This window comes from Petaurus breviceps, unplaced genomic scaffold (genome assembly GCF_028583685.1).
Source record: "Petaurus breviceps papuanus isolate PSGF00001 unplaced genomic scaffold, PetGlider_PUasm1.0 229, whole genome shotgun sequence".
Classification (NCBI taxonomy): Eukaryota; Metazoa; Chordata; class Mammalia; order Diprotodontia; family Petauridae; genus Petaurus; species Petaurus breviceps.
This window is the reverse complement of record NW_027185903.1, coordinates 9,081,738-9,090,527: the sequence shown is the minus strand read 5'-3', so window position 1 is coordinate 9,090,527 and position 8,790 is coordinate 9,081,738. Positions and strand designations below refer to the sequence as shown.

At 42.1% G+C, this 8,790-nt stretch overlaps 1 pseudogene; it reads right to left on the bottom strand.

The window, feature by feature from the left end:
• Nucleotides 1–4,964: 4,964 nt before the first annotated feature.
• On the bottom strand, nt 4,965–6,614 carry LOC138167231 (phosphoglucomutase-1-like; annotated as a pseudogene).
• Between the last annotated feature and the right edge of the window lie 2,176 nt (nt 6,615–8,790).

The following is an 8,790-nucleotide window of genomic DNA, read 5'->3' as shown; positions in this document are numbered from 1 at the left end:
ATGATTATTTCCAGCATTTCTATTTCTGACAAGCCCTAAGGGCTATTACCACCATTGCCAACAAGTTGTTCATAGATGAAAGAACTAAAAGTATCTTTGGTTTGCATGATTGATCAAGCAAAAATGAAATTACAACATTTGAAATTCAGGGATCTGTCTGGGAGAAACAAGGAATATGACAGCAGTTATAGAACCTAGAATGTCTGTTGGTGCCTTATTATATGGATTATAATAAATCGTGGTCCTTGAAGATCATGTTGCCATTAATGTCCATAAGAACGGGAGGGAAATAAAACAAAAATCAGAAAGTCTATCCTCGTGGGAGGAGAAGGGAGAGAGGAAAGGAAGGAGAGAAGGAGACAGAGAGGGAGGATCAAAAGCAAGGTAAAAAGAAGTGTGTGTAACACCTCCAGGTTCCTTGGAGAAACACTAAAATGATGTAGTGGGGTAAGCACTGAACTTGAGGCTGGAAGGCATTGGTCTGAATCCTATTCTTACTATTTCTTCCTTATGTGTTCATCTACCAACCATTCCACCTCCGTATTCCAATTTCCTTGTCTGCAAAATGAAAGGGCTGGACTAGGTGGTCTCCAAGGCCCATCTCAGTTCTAATATTTTGTGACTTCTGGGATTATAAACCTAGATTTAGAAATGTTTTCTCACTCTAATTGGACTAAATGTATGAAAATCCAGATAAATTATCACCCCTACAGCTCCCACAATGAAAAAAGGGGGGGAGGAAAGAGGGATGGGGGAGGGAAGGGAAGAAAAATACTTATTTTTCCAAAAGGGAAGATCGTCCTTTAAAGCAACCCTCCAGGAAAACCTTTTGGAGAGGTAAGAATTATTCTTCTCTCCTTCTTCTAGATCTGGGTTTCTATTCCCAGAAGTCACAGAATCACAAAATATTAGAGCTTTTCAGGAAAGCATATATCTCAAAAAGTATACCTGCCTCCCTAGCCAAAGGCTAGGAAGCTTCTTTGCTCTGTCTAGAATAGAAAGATATCAACCTAAAGGTACCTATGTGTACCTTTTCACCTTCTTATTTTCTTCTTAAAAGAGGCACTGATGACCAGAGCCCTAAAGTAAAGTATGGACTTTAAAAAAAACCTAAACTCCAGTATGGACTGTATCACATATTAGCTATGGGACCTTGAGCAATCACTTAGCTTCTCAATTTATTTCTCCATATGTAAAATGGGGATATTAATACTGTACAACTTACCTCACAGAGCTGTCATGAGGATGATGGTGAAATTAAATAATTTAATTAATTAATTAATTTAATTAAATAATAGAGAGTGCTATGTAAATGTCAGGTAATGAGCAATCATAATATCCAACTGGAGAGAGTGATTATAACTTGTGAAAGGGAATCATACGATCATAGATGGGGAACCAGCAGAACCTTGGGGGTCATCTAGTCCAATCTTCTGATTCTATAGCTATGGAAACTGAGACCCAGAGATACTGAGTGACTTCTCTAAGGTAATTCAGGTAATAAGTGGCAGAACTGGGATTTGAACCTCAAAAATCCACTTCCAGAGTTTTTTCCTTGGTCTCATCTGTCAGATCATGGGGTCAAGGCTGTAGAGATGGAAGGGACCTCAGCAGCCATTGGGTATAACCCTCTCATTTTACAGATGAGGAAACTGAAGCCTACAAAGTGAAGTGAGTTGCTCAATTTTCCAAAGGACCCGTAAGTCAGAGGCAGGATTTGAACCCAGGTCTTTTGACTCTAGAGTTAGTGTGAGTTCTACTGGACCAAGCAGATCTCAAAACTAGCACTGAAAAGAACAAGAAGAAAAGAATGGCTGGGTAGAAGCCATTTGGAATGACATATCATCTAGTGTCCCATTCATTGCATACTAAGGATGTCTGAATTTCACTGGGAAAAACTTACTGAGTGTGCTTAATTAGTCCAGGCCCCATACATTCAATACACACGTTGTTCTTGCCCAGTGTGACTCCTGGGCCAGAATCACCTTTCCAACATTCTCAGCATTGTTTGTGGTATGTAAGTGCCTGCTAATGCTTTTCTGTGAACAGAAACACCTGTGAAAGGAGTCTTCAGCAATCACAAAACTAGAAAAGTCATTTATGTTCACTGTTTAGACAAGATAAGCGTGAGAGTCTCATGCTTGTTAGTTACTAAAAGATTTGTTTGCCTAAGAATATTCAGTTGGCTGTCAGAGAGATTACTAAAAGATAGGGGGTTAACAGGTGTGTCTGCTGTGTTTAAAATTCTGCAAACAAATTTCCATGGATACGGGTAGACAATGGCATCTATGAGAAAGACTGGATATCAAGTGGTCTCTTTCTCTTTGTGCTAAGGGTTTTACAGCTGTGGTGTGGTAATGACAAAGGTAGGACAAGGTACTTACATCAGCCATCTCTTTAAGGAGCAAAGAAGAGAATAATAATGAGCAAATCTAAAAGGGAAGAAAATAAGATAAACTCCAAAGTCAGTAAGGGAAAAAAGAAACTTTAATAACTATCTTTAAGTACATGAAAGGTCACTGGAGAAGATGGTGGCCAACTGTCCTCCATCTCAGTACAGAACAATGGAGAAAATGTGGGGCTTGATGTCTGAAGGACCTGGATTTGACTCGTTTCCTGTCAAGAAGAATGATGTTTGGACTAAAAAGAATAGAATGAAAATGACTAATAATTGAAATCTACAATAAGTAGGAAAGTAGAAAAAGAGCCCCTAGTTGCTTTTCATGAATTCAACTCAGACAAATGGCAACTCCAGGCGCTAAAAAAAATGTGACAGGTGTGATTGCTTGCCAACTTTAGACTGGAGAATGGAGGGGGTGTCATAGGACTGGAAAAGGGAAAGTGTCATTCTATTTTTCAAAAGAAAATGGAAGGGAATGGAGTTATATGAAGTTGGTGAAATGTTGCAATGCAGGAGAGGGATTAAATTTGTTATTTTTTGTCCCAGAGAGTTACTATAAGAGCAACCTATAGAGCTGTAGGTTTAATTAAGTTTGTGGTAAGGAGTAATTTACTAACAATTAGAGTCATCTGAAAGTAGAATGAGCTGCCTGAGGTGGTCGTGGGTTGATCCTCATTAGAGCTCTTAAAGCAAAGAGGAGATGACCATTTGGGTGGTATGTGATAAAGGAGACTGATATTCAAGCATGGATTAGACCAAAGGGATTGTTGAGATACCTTCCTCTCTTCCTCAGACGACCTGCGATTTCTGTGGTATGTAGTTAGTAAGAATGAGACTAGATTTTACAATTGAAAAAATAATGGACTTGAAATTAGAAGAATAAATTTGAGGCCCCATTTTGCTACTTAATAGTTGCGTGGCCTTGGGCAAGACACCAAACCTATCTGGGCCTCAATTTTCTTCTCTATAAAATGGGGATGGATTAGATGGGCTCTAAATTCCCTTGGAGTTATATTCATAGTTCAGATTGACAACCAAGACATGCACACACTTTGATTGTATGATGTGGCCCCCAAGAAAGAAATGACGAAGAACAGTGGAATAGAATATTTTCCATTTCTGTCCTGGAAGTACATCTTGCTCTGTCCCTTCAGTGCTCTCACTGCTGAAGACTAGAGGAACACAAAGGTCATTCTCCTTGCTATGAGCATATGCTAGCTGAGCAGTTCATTAGCATTAATTGACACACAGAAGAATCAGACAATACTGTGATCAACAGAGATCAACATAGATATTACCTCCAATGGTGAGATTGAAATCCATGTAGGCTCTTTATCCTTTGCAACAATGCCCATGTCCTCCTGTAACTCCTTCATAGGTAGTTTCAACCTTTAGGTCTACAACGTCTCCCCAATAAATCTATCTGTTTGACTATCCATCCATCCATCCATCCATCCATCTATCTATCTGATCTATCTAGATATCTATATCATATATTTACATCTGCATAGATATAGCTATATCATAGAATAGATGACAATTGATAGATAATGATGGACCAGTTCTTTGGACTGTCCATTCAGCTGTATATATCATGATCCACTTGGTTTTTCCCATGTGAATTGAAACTTAAGAGATTGAAAATTGGAACATATTAGGTCCAATTATTTTAAGTAACTATGGATCTCGTTTAGGAAGCCTTGCAAACAATATTCTAGAATTTGGCAGAATCAGAACCATGTAATTCACAGCCAGGAACACGTAGTAGACCTCCTCCTTTGTAGAGAGTCACTCTGTCTTTTTTTTGTGACCCAATTCTCTATATACCATATTTGTGTGAGCAAGTGATGGGAAACACAGTGGAAATCAATCGACACTGATTGAAGAGAAGGCACGTGAAATGATGGTGTCCATGTGATACATTCCAGACAAAAACCAGATATGAAAATCAAGTGATTTTCCCTATATTTGGAACAAACACCAATGGCCACAAGATTGCCGTGTTGGGAGTTCTGACAGTGAAAGGAAGTCCGTGTGGGACAGAGTTCAGCCCAGTCTTGTCCTACCGCAAAGGGCAGGTGAGCATCAGTCAGGCTGGAGTGAGACACGGCCTCCAAGGCTCAGCCCTGTATAACAGGCAGGTGACCTGCTCTCCCTCGCCTCAGTTTCCTCATGCAGGACCTTCACCAAGGGAAATCACAACCCTATGACTTTGCAAATCAAGACCAGGGAGGTACTTAAAGCTCTGAGAGAGGAAAGGACTTGTCCAGGGTAACACAGCTAGTAAATAGCAGAGGCAGGATTCACACTCAGAGCTCTAACTAATGCACCCCCCTGCTTCACTTGCAGGACATAAAAGGGGACAGGACAATGAAAGGGTTCACTCCCACAGCACCACAGCTTCCATTCTTCTCTGTTTCTAGTACCTTGTCAACATACATGAACATGTTGGGGGGTAACATCGATAAGAAAAAGCCTGAGTAAAAACATAATTTTTTTAGTTCTTAAAACCACGTGGCAAGCAGGCCTTGGTGTGGTGGGCCATGTATCCTGAGATGGGAGCTTATGTGATGACAGTGGGTGCAGAGCAGCTGGTTCTTTCCTGGAGACTGTCAGGGCGATGGAAATGAGGGGGGTCCACATAACCTGGGGGTCCTGGTAGATCTTGGGCACATTCTTCTCATAGCTCTCGATGTACAGTCCGATTGTGGCCCCGGCACTGCCGGTCCCACTTAATTGGAGAATGATTCGACATCCACTGGGTCACTGTACTCAAAGTTGTCGGCTTTCTCCATGGTGTAAACCTTGTTCCCCTCAGTAAAGTGCCTGCCTACAAAAGAGCGATCAAACATGAGGGCCTCCAGGTCCTTCATCATCTTGCTGGCACCCTCCAAGTCTACCTCTTCATAATCATACCTGGTAAAAAAAAGTTCCACCGGAACTTCTGCCAGTGATCTTTCAGGATGTCCTCCACACTCTGTTTGCGGGTGGCGATGATGGAAAGCCAAGCCAGGATGGCCCACAGGCCATCTTTCTCACAAATGTGGTCAGAGCCTGACCTGAAGCTTTCCTCCCCACACAGGGACAGTTTGTTTGCATCCATCAGATTCCCAAAAAACTTCCAGCCCATTGGAGTTTCATACAAAGTGATCTTTGTAGCGTTGGTCACCTGGTCCAGGGCCCCACTGGTGGGCATGCTGCGGGCAAAGCCCCGAACCCCGGTCTGCTGAAAGTAAGGAATACTGAAGACGTTGGCAGCAATGACGGCCACAGAGTCCGAAGGGTTAACGAAGAAGCCGTGTTTTCCCAGAATCATGTTTCAATCCCCATCTCCATCAAAGGCAGCAACAAAGTCATGTTCCCCACTCTTCATGGTCTCCACCAGATCAGATGCGTAGGTCAAGTTCAGGTCAGGGTGGTGGCCCCCAAAGTCCTCCAGAGGGACACAGTTGACAGCTGAATTTGCAGGGGCACCAAGCTCTTCACACAGGATCTTTTTAATATACGGCCCCACAACTCCGTGCATAGCATCGATGAGGATCTTTAGCAGGTTGGGGCCTGAGAGCAGCTCCTTTAGAGCACTGAAGTCAAAGATGGTTCCTCAGCATGGTGGCATAAGCTTCCACCGAATCCACGATTTCCACTGTGAATGGCTTAAACTTGTTCTCCAGGTCAAACTGCTGTTTCCCAAGGACGCTGAGGTTGACTTTCAAGTCTGGGCAAATCGCATATTCTTCAATTGCCTTACTGATCTGGAAGATTTTCTCTGTGATGGCTTCAGGAGCTGGTTCTCCATTGGAGATGTTGAACTTGACTCCAAAGTCTCCGTTAGGGCCGGCGGGGTGACGACTGGCAATCAGAATGATCTCGCCAATGGCTTTGATTTTCCTAATAATACAGAACACAGCTGGGGTGGAGAGAATGCCATTCTGCCCAATCACTAGTCTTCCAAACCCGTCGGCCGCGGCGACGTGCACAATGATCCGTATGGCCTCCCTACGTGTAGAAGCGGCCGTGGCCCCCCACCACCAGCGTGGCGTCGGTGCATAGTGCGCGCTCTCTTGGAACACCCGGACCCGCTTGCGCAGCCCGCTCGTGCCGGGCTTCTGGTCCGGGTACGCCTTGGTCTGCACTTTCACGAGCTCCCCCATGGTGCCTGGCCTGGCCGCCTTCCTGCTTCTGCTGCTGCTGCTGTTCTGTGGCCGCCGCCGGCCTCAGCCTCAGCCTCAGCTTCAGCCTCAATCTGTCTTTAGATTCCGTACTGGCCGTTGTCCAGTGAGCCTAGATCCCTCCTTCAGTGATCCTAGATCTCCCTTGTTTCATGCCTTTCTTGTTTGTTAATAATCAGATGACATCTTTCAAAGTTATCTCTGATTGGATATATAAAAATGTTATATTGATATGCACATTTGGTGGAGAGTTAGATGCTTATTTATAAACAATAAATGATAAATGTAGTGTGATCTTATTTTCTCTGCACTTTTCCGTCAACTTTTCAGAGATGGCAGTCTGATATAGAATATAATTTGCAAAAGAACATATCTTTCCATACTTTTCTAATATTTTCATCAAGAATGCCTTTGGTACATGTTTAACTTATTCTCATAAAGATTTTATAGAAATGAAAAGGCAGGTATATGAGTCAGTATTTATTGGAAGCCATGAGTATTATCTATAATTTTTTTTTCCATTCATTCTGTATCTTCCACCCTTTCAGGTGTCTTAGGAATCAGTCTGTGAATGCACATAAAATTGTTTTGTCTTTAGTACACAATAAGTTGATAAATTATAATAATTCACGTTTCCATACCGCTTTAAATTTCCTAAATTCATAAAATAATCTGGGAGAATTTGGATGGGTTACTAAAATTTTGTTTGTTTGTGAAAAGAAAGAAAAACTTTGTTTGTTGGAACCCATCTAAATCCAAGTCTTTTGACCTCTATTCCTATTCTTTTTCCACGATGTCCCTCTAGGACTGGCTATTAAGCTATTTGGTTAAGAATTGTAATACACAAGAGAGGGTGAGAGATAGTACTTAACCTAGGGGCCAAAATTCTACAGGAATACAAACAACACAGAAGACCAATAAGTCACAATTCTAAAAAACAGTTTCTGGGTTTGATTTTGTTCTTTTCCTCTTCACCTTCCTGGCTTCCCCTTCCTTGGTTTCAGCACCAAGCCACTTCCAACCACCTCATTTGTGGGGTGCGGGGTGTTTGTGGGGGTGGGGGTGGTGTCAGTCAGTCAGAATGACCAGTTGGCAGAGATTTTATTCATGAGAAATGTCTTGAGAAAGTCTATGAAGGAAGAACGCTCAGAAATGAACCTATTTATGGTAACCCAGCTATGGCAACGATGTTTTCCAAGAATGTATGAGGAAAAAAACCAAAGTTTTTCTTTCCTCCCACAAACAAACAAAATTGTAGTAACCCATCCAAACTTTCCCAGATTATTTTAGGAATTTATTCGCTGCTTCTTTTAAAATACCAATTGAATTCAACTCTCCATTATGTTAATAAGTCACATCTATATAGTATTTTGCTTCCAATAGTCCTATTATGATGTAAATAACATCATCCCCACTTTACTGTCTGGAAGTGAAACTAAGGCTTAGAAAGGTGAGATGATTTGCCCTGGTCACACTTAAGCCTGTTTTCAAAGCTAGAGTAAGATGCTGTATTTCTGTTGAGGTCATCTGAGCACAAAGTCAGACACTGAGAGATTAGTCATTTGTTTTCTCAGGCACATAGGTAGGAAGTAATACCTCCCACTCATATGACACTCAGCTTTGGACAGCTGCATAATGGGTAGTTTCTTCTGTTGGTGCAGGCATAAGAAAAAACTCACAAACATAAATGCTAGGAGGAAATTTAGAGGCTATTTTGTTCAATTCCCTTATTTTACAGATGAGGAAACTAAGACTCGGTGGTCTGGTGCTAAGATCCAAGATCACATAGATAATTGGTGGTAGAGTTAAAGTTTCCTAACTCTTGGTCTACAGTGTAAATCAAAATCTAATCACATGCGCCTACCCTGCCAAGCTCTGTGGGGCATACGCATAGTGCTTCTGGATCAAGTGTATACTTCTCTGCAAACCAGAGGTATTGATTTTCTATCGTCAAAATAAATGTAGCCATTATTAAAAGGAATGTGTTTGTTTCAGTCTTCCTGGTAGTCATGGAAATGAATTACAGTCTTGGGTAAAAGGGCAACCCTCAGTCAAGGGGATGTGGTGTGGTCTAGTGGTTAGAGCAGGCGCCTTGAAGGCAAAGCTTTGGCTTCTATTTTTAGACATGTCACTGCCTCCTTTGGACCACTAGGGTGTTGTGGGCCAGCCCCTCTCTTCCCCTTCCCTTCTCTCTTCTAGTCCACAAGCTAGGGGGAGGGA